A 12,869-nucleotide genomic window follows, 5' to 3' on the forward strand; every position below is an offset into this window, starting at 1 on the left:
AAGGTTTACCAAGGATAAGCACATCAATCATGAGGAGAGGCTGGAAAAAACAGACTGATCCTTGATCCAAGAGAAGGTTCAGAGATGGCCTATTCAAGGTTTACAAAATGAGGAGAAATTTGACAGAACAGGTCCTTCTGTTGAGGGGATCAAAATCCAGAAGTTACAGATTTAAAAATCATCAGCAAAAGATCTAGAGGGAAAACGAAGGAATTTTTAAAAATTCAGAATCAATAACCTCTGGAATGCTCAACATGAAAAGATAGCAGAAGTTGAATCCATAAATTATTTTAAAATGTACTCCAGGATTAGGTCTTTTCAGGGTTATACACATGAGAAGAGGGTTTGGGAGTCAGTACAACTGCTCTTTCAAAACGCAAACAGAGGCACAGCACGCAAAATTGACACCTTTCACACTGTAGATTTTAGAGTTCTACAAGCAAACCTGCATATATAGAGTGATTCCACTAATTTGGGGTTCCACTACATGTCTTGCTCAGGTTCTGGATCAAACACTATTTTTGCAAATAATTTCCATGTCCCCAAGTCAGGATGTACCATAACATGCCTAGTATCTAAATAGATCTAAGTAATAGCCAGGGTTTCTGGTAAGTAATAGCCTGGCCACCATATTCTAGCTTAAAAAGTATCACCATCCATCACTATGTTCTCTCTCAGATACACACATGTACAGCCATGCAATCAGAAAACTGAAATAGACAGACAGCTCACAATTTCTTCAGGAGAAATTTCCAGCAATAATATAAGTCATGATCTTTAAAATGGAATAATAACAGAAAATGTGAATGAGCATAGCAAGTTTGGAGGCATCTGTGGAACGAGAATAAGAGTAAACATTTCAAATCCAATGACTTCTTCTCGTTCTCTTGATCTGGAGTTTCTCCAGCATTTTTTTATTTCAGATTTCCATCATTCTCAATATTTTGCTTTTCTTTTAAAATGAAAACTGTTTACGGTCACAAATATATGGCTGAATTTTATGGCTCTCTGCTGGACATGTTTTCATTTAAAGTGTCAGGTGGCTAGTCCATGCCTTCCCTTCCATCCATGACAAATCCTCATTGGCTGGTGGGTGCTGAAACCGACAACCTACCCACCAATCATGTTTTCAAAAGTAACTAATGGAAATTGAAATTCTTAACAAGCCAAATGATCGCAATATTACATTGCCGTGCTATAATACTGCAGCTACAGCAGACAGGTAAGAGTTTAAAAGCACTTTTTTCATTCAGCTGGTTGAAAGGTGGGAAGGAAGTGGGAGGTAGTAGTGTCAACATTCCAAGAAGGATGGAAGGCCAAAGTGTTTCACAACAGCAGAAGCTTTATATTACAATGTGACCACTCTGCAGGCAAGGCTCATATTAAGATGCTTTCCTCCAAAATGTAGATGATCAGACTCTTAAAGCGATAGTCCAACAAACTTAGGTAAACAAACAATATCTCTCCGCCTTTAAATTAAAAAATGAAATGCAATGAAAACATGTACAGTATTTGCAATCATATATACAAGGTTCACAGAAATTGAAAGAATCATTTATCATTTCTCAGCCCTTTGAATTTGGCTTCTGCCCACCAACAATTTTTGGAGTGCAGTAACATGATGCATATAGGCAAAGAACATCACATGATTGGACTCTTAAAATGATAGTCCAACATACCTACGTAAACATGTATGAAAGACGGTACATGCACCCTGTATGTGTCAGGAGCACATTCCGATGTAACTGCTGTTTGCCAATTCTCATCTGACCACCAAATCCTATGCCTCATCCTCCTCCTTCGGCTCCTTGCTAACTCCCTGCCAAAGTGGTGGGAAAGATGCTGGAGTCTATTATAAAGGATGAAATTACGACACATCTGGATAGTAGTATTAGGATAGGTCAGAGTCAGCATGGATTTATGAAGGGGAAATCATGCTTGACTAATCTGGAATTTTTTGAGGATGTAACTCTGAAGATGGACGAGGGAGATCCAGTAGATATAGTGTACCTGGACTTTTAGAAAGCTTTTGATAAAGTCCCACATAGGAGGTTAGTGAGCAAAATCAGGGTGCATGGTATTGGGGGCAAAGTACTAACTTGGATTGAAAGTTGGTTGGCTGATAGGAAACAAAGAGTAGTGATAAACGGCTCCATTTCGGAATGGCAGGCAGTGACCAGTGGGTACCACAGGGATCAGTACTGGCAGTTTAATGTGGATAAATGTATGGTTATCCACTTTGGTGGCAAGAACAGGAAGGCAGATTACTACCTAAATGAAATCAATTTAGGTAAAGGGGCAGTACAGAGAGATCTGGGTGTTCTTGTACACCAATCAATGAAGGTAAGCATGCAGATACAGCAGGTAGTGAAGAAGGCTAATAGCCTGCTGGCTTTCATTACAAGAGGGATTGAGTATAGAAGCAAAGAGGTTCTTCTGCAGCTGTACAGGGCCCTGGTGAGACCACACCTGGAGTACAGTGTGCAGATCTGGTCTCCAAATTTGGGGAAAGACATTCTGGCTATTGAGGGAGTGCAGCGTAGGTTCACGAGGTCAATTCCTGGAATGGCGGGATTACCTTACACTGAAAGACTGGAGCGACTCGGCTTGTATACCCTTGAGGTAAAAACAATGACTGCAGATGCTGGAAACCAGATTCTGGATCAATGGTGCTGGAAGAGCACAGCAATTCAGGCAGCATCGAGGAGCTTCAGCAAAATCGACGTTTCGGGCAAAAGCCCTTCATCATCGAGAAGCTTCAGCAAAATCGACGTTTCGGGCAAAAGCCCTTCATCAGGAACTGTTTAGAAGACTGCGAGGGAATATGATTGAGACATATAAGATTATTAAATGATTGGACACTCTGGAGGCAGGAAACATGTTTCCGCTGATGGATGAGTGCCGAACCAGAGGATACAGCTTAAAAATACGGGGTAGACCATTAAGGACAGAGATGAGGTGAAACCTCTTCACCCAGAGACTGGTGGCTGTGTGGAATGCTCTGCCCCATAGGGCAGTGGAGGCCCAGTCTCTGGATTCATTTAAGAAAGAGTTTGATAGAGCTCTCAAGGATTGTGGAATCAAGGGTTATGGAGATAAGGCAGGAACAGGATACTGATTAAGGATGATCAGCCATGATCATATTGAATGGTGGTGCAGGCTCGAAGGGCAGAATGGCCTGCACCTATTGTCTATTGTCCTAGCTAGATCCAATTGACAACCTCTGTGGGTTTGCTTATAGCTCCAAACGTTTCCATTGCCACATTCTGGCATTGTTGGAACTGGGTGGCTCTTGAAGTTAGAACATCCTTGTGCTAAGGGTTGGAAATATCTATCCTCATATCCCCAAGTTGTACATTTTGGCTGTGGTCTGGCCTCTATAAAATGTCCATTTGGGACTGACTTTATTTCTGGATTTGGGAAACAATATGTACCATACCAGCCCCTCTCACTCCATAAAATTCAACACAGTGTTCAGAGGAGCTTCGAGCCTGTCAAAATAAAGAAATCTTAGAGGGAACATTAGCCATCATCTGAACATTTACCCTTCAAAAGATGCATGCTCCCAGATAACTGAAAATAAATGATTTAGATTAGATTAGTTTAGATTACAGTGTGGAAACAGACCCTTCAGCCCAACAAGTCCACACCGACCCGCCGAAGCGAAACCCACCCATACCCCTACATTTACCCCTTACCTAACACTATGGGCAATTTAGTATGGCCAATTCACCTGATCCTGCACATCTTTGGACTGTGGGAGGAAACCGGAGCACCCGGAGGAAACCCACGCAGACACGGGGAGAACGTGCAAACTCCACACAGTCAGTCGCCTGAGGCGGGAATTGACCCGGGTCTCTGGTGCTGTGAGGCAGCAGTGCTAACCACTGTGCCACCGTGCCACCCACATGACAAAACAATGACAAAACAAACAAGTAAACAAAATTCACAAAATATAGTTCATTTAAAATAATTGTACATTTGCTATGTTCCTTGAAATATTAAAAACAAAGCCTCACTTCCATTTTTCTGCTTTCTGAAGTCTCTGGAACCAATATTGAGTTCAGCCATTCTGATCCCTACTAGATGCCTTGAATAAAAACTCCTTCGTTGATCAGTTTCAGTTGTGATCAGAGCCTGGAGCAAAGCCGAAACACAACGTTAAAGTCACGACAACCCTGGCTAGAGTGAAACAGTGGCAACGTTTCTCTGTACTAACAATATTTGACACAAATTCATTCCTATCCATGCAGAGATCATCATTACTACTTGCCGTGCTTTAAAATGATTTGTCCACACTTCAGCTCTGGGTTCCATCTCTTTCAACAGCTTGTTTTCTTAGCTAGGACCACACCCAATCTTTTTATTCTCTCGTGGAATATGAGGGTTCCCACTGGGCCAGCATTTACTGACCATCCGTAGTTACCCATAAGAGGTTGCCTTCTTAAACAACCGTAGCCCACAAGCTATAGATTGACTCACAATATCATTAAGGAGAGATTTCGGGACTTTGGTGGGACAGTGAAGGAATGGCAATATATTTCCAAGTCAGGAGGTGAATATCTTGGAGGGGACCTTGCAAGTGGTACTGTTCCTGTATATCTACTGCCCTTGTGCTTCTAGATGGAAGTGGTTTTGGATTTGGAATCTACTGTCCAAGAATCTTTAGGGAATTTCTACAAGACATCTTGTTGATAGTACACTGCTGTTACTGGGAATCAGTGGTCGAGGGAATGGATGCTTGTGGATGTGGTGCCAAACAAGTAGGCTGCTTTGTCCTGGATGGTGTCAAACTTCTTGAGTGTTGTTGGAGCTACACTCATCCAGGCAAGTGATGAGTATTCCATTATGTTCCTGACTTGTGCATTGTAGATGGAGGGCTAGCTCTGGGGAGTCAGGAGGTGAGTTATTTGCTGCTGTATTCCTAGCCTCTGACCTGTTCACATGGCCAATGGAGTTTTATGGTGAGTTCAGTTGAGTTTCTGATCAACAGCAATCCCCAGGATATTGATAGTGAGGGATTCAGTGATGGTAACGCCATTAAATGTCAAAGAGCGGTGGTTAGGTTGTCTCTTACTGGAGATGGTAATTACCTGGCAATGTTTCAAAAATTTATTTTCTGAACCAATTAAGCACAGTGAAGAACACCTGTATTCAGACTCACATAATCTAGTAATGAACAACAGAAACTAAAATTGGGATGAATTGTTTGGTGATCAGAATGATTTTGAAGGATTTCAACATGAAGTGTTGTAGCTAATTTTGTCATAGTATATTCATTCCAAATCCTCAGAGATCATGGAGACTCATCAAAAACTACTGTGCAAAGACACCCATTGGGAATTAACAATTGCACAACAACCACATTTGGCACATTAAAGGTGAAGACTGTATCTGCACCAGTCCTCACAGTTCTTCACCTGTGGAAATGTTTGTCACAACTGGTACATCTGAAAATATGCTTGCAGCTGTACTAACACAGAACATAAAGGAAGCAAAGAAAAAATCACTTACGCATCATATATGATGTCAGAAAGTGAATGCAAATATTTTACTGAAGTGCAGGAAGTATTAGTTTACACGTACACCTGTCGACACTGACACATGCACCACATTGGTAGAAGATTCACTCTGCACCAATTATCAAGTGCTGACTACATGGTTAAGCCATTTTAGGATCTAGTATTTGACAGATCGTTGGAATCAGGATCATCAGTAATAACTTCAAGATTGAATATCTTGCAGGTCCTTGCAATCAGGTTGACTATCTTTTTCATTAGTCGATCACACAGAACTCCAACCTCAAATTTGCTCATCACAACAGCAACAACAGAAACTTTGATGTCTCGATACAAATATTATTTCTGTACTTGGTCAAACAAGGCAAATTGAATTCTACGAAATAACTTTACATACAAATATCTGTTCGTTCGGATGGTTTCATTTAAAATGAGGTATTTGAATTTTCCAAGGGGAAAAAATGTAGTATTCAATAGTTAAGAGTTTGATTATCATGTTGTAGTCTGTTTACTCTTGATCCTCTTTATGCTTAATTGGTTAGGTTGGATGGTGGGCCTCAGAAAACAGTAATGTAAATATTTTAAAGCACAGTAAATGAAACTTACGTTCATACAAAATAGTGTTGTCTCTGCATGGATCCATAAAATATATATGAGCAGATTAGTTGTATAATATCAAAATTTGATTCGTCCCTGAGTTTAGCGCCTTCGGTACCCCATTAACTTTGGCATTGTTGTTGCATCAATAATTGCTCTTGGTACATTTGATATTCAATATGTTAGAAATTAACTTTTTGACAATTTTAGGATCAAATTCATTCCCCATTTCCATGACGCTATGACACAACTGCTTGCAAGGATGGTCACATACTTCTGCCCTTAGTGAAATTGTTTATCTTCAGATGTTTGCAGTTTTTGCACATATTTCAGATGCTGTCCTAGGTAAGTTTATTTTTGCACATTTCCAAGGGCTGAACGACATTCATAAGTCCAGATATAACTGCTAAGTTGGTTTTGGTTGATTGTATAACACAGACTACACTGTTGACAAGGTGGGATATGAACAAATCCCAGAGGAGCAAAATTCTTTCCTTGATAGTCCCCTATTCTCAAATTTCACACTTATTTGATCTATTTCTTCAATTAAACCTTTCTTGTGCAAGTGGATCACAGTGCCTTTCTGAAATTTTTTTTGTCCCTATTCTTAAATTATTTAAAAGGGCGCCGATTTGTGGTGTGGGATCGTCTTCAAATAATGATCGAAATCAGTGAGTGGAGAAAATAGCCTCTTTATTCAGCAACCACAAGAAGCATAATTTCAAGGTGGCAACAGAGTCCCAAAATACAGATCTTACACGAGCCTCTTTATGCACAGTTCTTACATATATTAAAATTCCCATTACTGTGATGTTACATTGTTTTATCTATAATACACAATGGTTTGACAGGCTTCTGTCCTGGGAGACAGGAGATTGATTAAAACATGTGCTAAATACTAGCTGCTACTCCTGATAGGATTAAGAGTGACTGTCCTGTCTACTTGCATAATTAAGAGGTGTTAATCCTTTTGTCTCAATTGTTAGTAAACAATAATAAAACATTTACTAGGCTGACATGCTCTAAATAAAGTTAAAAATCACACAACACCAGGTTATAGTCCAACAGGTTTAATTGGAAGCACACTAGCTTTTGGAGCGACACTCCTTCATCAGTTGATTGTGGAGGGCTCGATCGTAACACAGAATTTATAGCAAAAATTTGTAGTGTGATGTAACTGAAATTATACATTGAAGAATTGATTGTCTGTTAAGCCTTTCATCTGTGAGAATACAGTGATAGTTTCACTTCTTTCATGTGTAAATCACAAAACCCTTTTTTTTAAAGTTGCATTCTCGGGTTAGCTGTTAACAATGGTGATAGCTAGACAATATGTTGAAGGTGTTAGCCCCCTGTGTTCTCTGTCTATGACCTGATGTTTAGATTGATTCCAATCTAAAAAGTGAGATAACAGAGTTTTACATAAATTCATGCAGTTTTTGAGCTCAGAGTTCTACATGAATGTATGTGGTTTTTGAGCAAAGTGCACTGTAACTCTGAAAGTACCAAAAAATTCACCACACAACATATATGTGTGTATGTGGGTCTTTGTCTGTCTGTGTGTATGTCTGTCTGGGGTGGGGGTTGTGAGTGTGAGAAAGTGTGTGTGTAGTGAGTGCAGAGTGTCTTCAGTCTGTGAGGGGGTGCATGTGTGCGAGTCTGTGTGTCTATAAGGGTGTGTGTGGGTGTCTGTGTGCGCGTCTGTGTGTATCTGTGTCCGTGTATATGTGAGAGTGTGTGTGTGTAGGAATATCTGTGTGTGTGTTTGTAGTGCAATGGTGATCACCTGTAATGTGACTTGAACCCAAGGTCCCGGTTGAGGCCCTCCCTCTGGGTACAGAACTTAGCTATCAGCCTCTGCTCGGCCACTTTCCTCTGCTGCCTGTCCCGAAGTCCACCTTGGAGGATGGTCACCCGAAGGTCCGAGGCTGAATGTCCTGGACCACTGAAGTGTTCCCCAACTGGGAGGGAACCATCCTGTCTGTTGATTATTGTGCGGTGCCCATTCATCCGTTGTCATAGCCTTTGCTCGGTTTCCCCAATGTACCATGCCTCTGGGCATCCCTGCCTGCAACGTATAAGATGGACAATGTTGGCTGAGTCACATGAGTACCTGCCATGTACACGGTGGGAGGTGTTCCCACGCGTAATAGTGGTATCTATGTCCACAATCTGACATGTTTTGCAGCGTCCACCGTGACAGGGTTGTATGGAGTTGTCCTGCTATGAACAATGATCTGTTTGAGGTTTGGCGGTTGTTTCAAGGCAAGTCGTGGAGGTGTCGGGAAGGTCTTGGTGAGGTGCTCATCCTCATTGATAATGTGTTGCAGGTCACAAAGAACATGGCGTAATTTTTCAGCCCCTGGGAAGTACTGAACAACGAAGGGTACACACAGACACCCACACACACCCTTATAGACACACAGACTCGCACACATGCGCCCCCTCACAGACTTAAGACACTCTGCACTCACTACACACACACATACACACACACTTTCTCACACTCACAACCCCCACCCCAGACAGACACACACACACAGACAAAGACCCACATACACATATATATTTTGTGTGGTGAATTTTTTTGGTACTTTCAGAGTTACATTGCACTTTGCTCAAAAACCACATACATTCATGTAGAACTCTGAGCTCAAAAACTGCATGAATTTATGTAAAACTCTGTTATCTCACTTTTTAGATGGAATCAATCTAAACATCAGGTCATAGACAGAGAACACAGGGGGCTAACACCTTCAACATATTGTCTAGCTATCACCATTGTTAACAGCTAACCCGAGAATGCAACTTTAAAAAAAAGGGTTTTGTGATTTACACATGAAAGAAGTGAAACTATCACTGTATTCTCACAGATGAAAGGCTTAACCGACAATCAATTCTTCAATGTATAATTTCAGTTACATCACACTGCAAATTTTTGCTATAAATTCTGTGTTACGATCGAGCCCTCCACAATCACCTGATGAAGGAGCGTTGCTCCGAAAGCTAGTGTGCTTCCAATTAAACCTGTTGGACTATAACCTGGTGTTGTGTGATTTTTAACTTTGTACACCCCAGTCCAACACCGGCATCTCCGAATCATGCTCTAAATAAGTTAGCGATTGTACCTGTACTTAAGAAAAGAATAAAGGATATTAAACTGATTATCACAGCCGGTTTGTGAAATTTGTTTAGTATTTGCTGGTGTGCGTTTCATTCATTCATGCAATTTCACATCAGCGCTGTTATGACAATTGGTTTCTTAATTACATAACAGCCCAGTTGATAGGTATTTAACAGGTACATACTAATTGGAGGAAATGTTTGGTGTTCTGTAATCTTATCAGGTCTGAGAGATAGTTGGTAAGGGCTCATTAATATTATAATGTTTCATGGAGACTTGATGGTGGAGTTGGTATTGTTCTGAATATGTTCCACTTTTTCAGAGTTAAATAGGCCTAAACACTGCAAGGGCTGATAAGGTGTAAAAATGCAGTAATGGGTTTGGTCTATTTTAGAATTTGGTCTATATTAGGGTTTTAATTTGGTCTATCTTATGATAGTAAAATTATAATACATATCTGCAGTTTTATGAATGAACAAATGAAATTGTGTTATAGTAGGGAGTTACGAATGAATGAAACGGGAACACTGTGTTCGCTTGAGAGTGGGTAAGAAAGGGGTTACGGATGAATAAACTTAAGGCGCTTGTGAGTGGGTTTGTAATGAGATCTATAATACAATATTTCACAGTGGTGACAAATGAAAACTTTGTTATTGCATTCTGACTGTAAAATACATGTGACAATAAAATCAAAAAATTCTCCTCAGGAAGAGCTTTGCACTGAAATATCACCATCAGCTTTGATTTTATGCCAGACTGGAACTGATGAGAATCATACATTCTCATGAATAGTTACCTTGACAAGGACTTTTTTTAACCAGTCTTGGTAACCGTCTTTTTTATTGAAGTCTATTGGTAGTTCAATATTCCAAAGCAGGCCAGTCAACATTCATTCCTCCCTGTTTGCTGGTTTTATCATCAGTTTCAGGTGGCAGAAGCAATGAAATTTTGTTTTCTGAAATAGTAATAAATTGTGCCCACTCATGAACACTGTAACACCTGATACAAACCAGAAGGACATCTGAAATGGTGGGACATACTGGCAAGAGTGGCAGTTATCAGCAAATCCCAATATTTGGACAGCGCAGCTAGCTAATTTTCGAGGTCTCTTATTCCCAGAGCCACTGTCTAGATTCCCACATTGGGTGATGATTCTTTTTAAAAAATGCTTTTTTAAAACATTTTTAGTCTAAACACAAAGCAATAATGATACATGCAGATAGTTTAGAGAGAGATAAATGGAGTCAAAATTGGAAGAAATTAATTTACTGGGGCAGGAAGGTTGTGTCCACCAGAGCAGAGCTGGTTATTGATCTTGGAAGGCAGGTAGAAAGCTGTTCAGAGAAAATTCCAGAACCCCATAAAGATCATAAGAAATAGGAACAGGAGGAGGCCATTTGCTTCCTCAAACTTGCTTATGAAGAGTTGTGGGAAGCGTCTGCTTTCAAAATGGTGGCTTGATGGTCAACGGTGAAGTCATAATCCTCATAAGAAGAGTTGGAGAACTGGTGTTCAGTGTGGATTCCTGGCCAACAAAGTGGGTATGGAGGCTGTGATGACAACAGATCATAACCACAAAATGCAGTTGAGAGCTTTAGCCTTTAATTCCAGTAGCACACGTGCTCCAGACATTCTTTTGTTTTGTTTCTGTTCTTGCCCTACCACATTTCCCTTCTACCCCATGGAAGTAACTTTTTTTATCATTCAATCTCTCCTGTCCTCCATCTTATCACAGATCTTCATTTTGTCCTCACCTCTTAGAGTCATAGAGATGTACAGCATGGAAACAGACCCTTCGGTCCAACCTGTCCATGCCGACCAGATATCCCAACCCAATCTAGTCCCACCTGTCAGCACCCGGCCCATATCCCTCTAATCCCCTCCTATTCATATACCCATCCAAATGCCTCTTAAATGTTGCAATTGTACCAGCCTCCATCACATCCTCTGGCAGCTCATTCTATACACGTACCACCCTCTGCATGAAAAAGTTGCCCCTTAGGTCTCTTTTATATCTTGCCCCTCTCACCCTAAACCTATGCCCTCTAGTTCTGGACTCCCCGACCCCACGGAAAAGACTTTGTCTATTTATCCTATCCATGCCCCTCATAATTTTGTAAACCTCTATAAGGTCACCCCTCAGCCTCCGACGTTCCAAGGAAAACAGACCCCACCTGTTCAGCCTCAAAGTCTATTAGCTCTTTAACTTTCCCCAGTTTTAATAAAAAAAAATTGATCTGGAATGTTAAATAATGTGTCACCAAGATATGGTTTCTTGGGTCAAGCACTGCTATCAATATGAGACTGGCATATATGTTAGCTCACGTAAAGTATATGATAAATATCACGTGCTTATTGAGACAAATGCCTTAAGCTTTAATTAACACAAAGCATTTCCATTGTTATAACATCACAAACTTCAACATATTCTAGATTTGATGCTGAATGTTGCTGTACATTACACAGACATAATTGACTGACCAAACACACAACGCTGACTTTATTTTACCCAGAGTGTGACTGAAGAAAAGGTGGTTACCTTTATGTCACATATAATGGTCCTTGCAATTTTTTGAAATTACATTACCTGTCTGATCTGAAATTATGCGATAACTTTTCACAGATGCTGGTATTTCTCGTCGTTTCTGATTTTATTGCAAATTTTCACCACCGACATTTTTCTGCTATTCACAAACGAAATAACTTTAGGAGCTCAAATATAAGTCTTAAACTAACTGCGGTACATTACAAATTCCATAAGAGCAATTGTCATCTCGGACAAGGGTTGCTGTCAGCAGCACGCGCACTTTGCCGGGAAACCCAACGGCTAAGAAGGCTCGTGCGCACCACCAACCGCGTGCCCATGAGGTGCTACTCGCACGTGCACCAATGTGACCATGTACCTGATCCAGACCGCGCATGAGCGGCAATGGCAGGGTGTCTTAGTGAAGAGCAGTTCAGGGATAGTTTTGTGTTTTTGATATAACGAGAGTTCTGGTTGGAAGTAAATGTCCTTTTTTACTCTCGCTCCCCTAGAGTCAGCGATGGAGGAGCGTCTATGGATGGAGGCTGAACCTTTTCCTGAGTTTTCCCAGTTGGCCTCATGGCAGCAGTTGGAGTTTTGAGCGCACTGCGCAGGTATGCGGTCCCTGGTGGTTGGTACAAATGGTAGGGTCTGTCTCTGACCGGAGGTCAGTGCAGGCAAGTGCACAGCACTGGCTGTCTGTATGCAAAGAAGAGCTTGCTAAAGAAATTCCTCTCTAAATCAAAGTGAGTATTTGTACATAATCAATTTATATTTACTAGTAAGTAAGAGGTATCAAACATACCAAGTGGTCAGATTTGCACGTTTAAATTTTTGAAGGCGGTTTAAAGTTCCTGTTACCACCGAGATAAGATCTCAACGTCGTACATGTCAAGCAGATGCTACAATTATATTGTATGTCCTCGTTTAAATAGAATTTGTATTTATGCATCAAAATTGTATTGTAAAAACTAATGAACTAACAACCAATGCAGAGCTGAGTAGCAAGCCTTTGCTTTTTCGGGAGGATAACGAGCGAACGATAATCAGTGACTCTTACTCCAGAGTTTTGTATTCTTGCGATTAGTGAACAAAACACGTGAGG

The sequence above is a fragment of the Chiloscyllium plagiosum genome, unplaced genomic scaffold (assembly GCF_037043375.1).
Source record: "Chiloscyllium plagiosum isolate Xiang-an unplaced genomic scaffold, Cpla_swu_hap1 HiC_scaffold_34, whole genome shotgun sequence".
NCBI lineage: Eukaryota > Metazoa > Chordata > Chondrichthyes > Orectolobiformes > Hemiscylliidae > Chiloscyllium > Chiloscyllium plagiosum.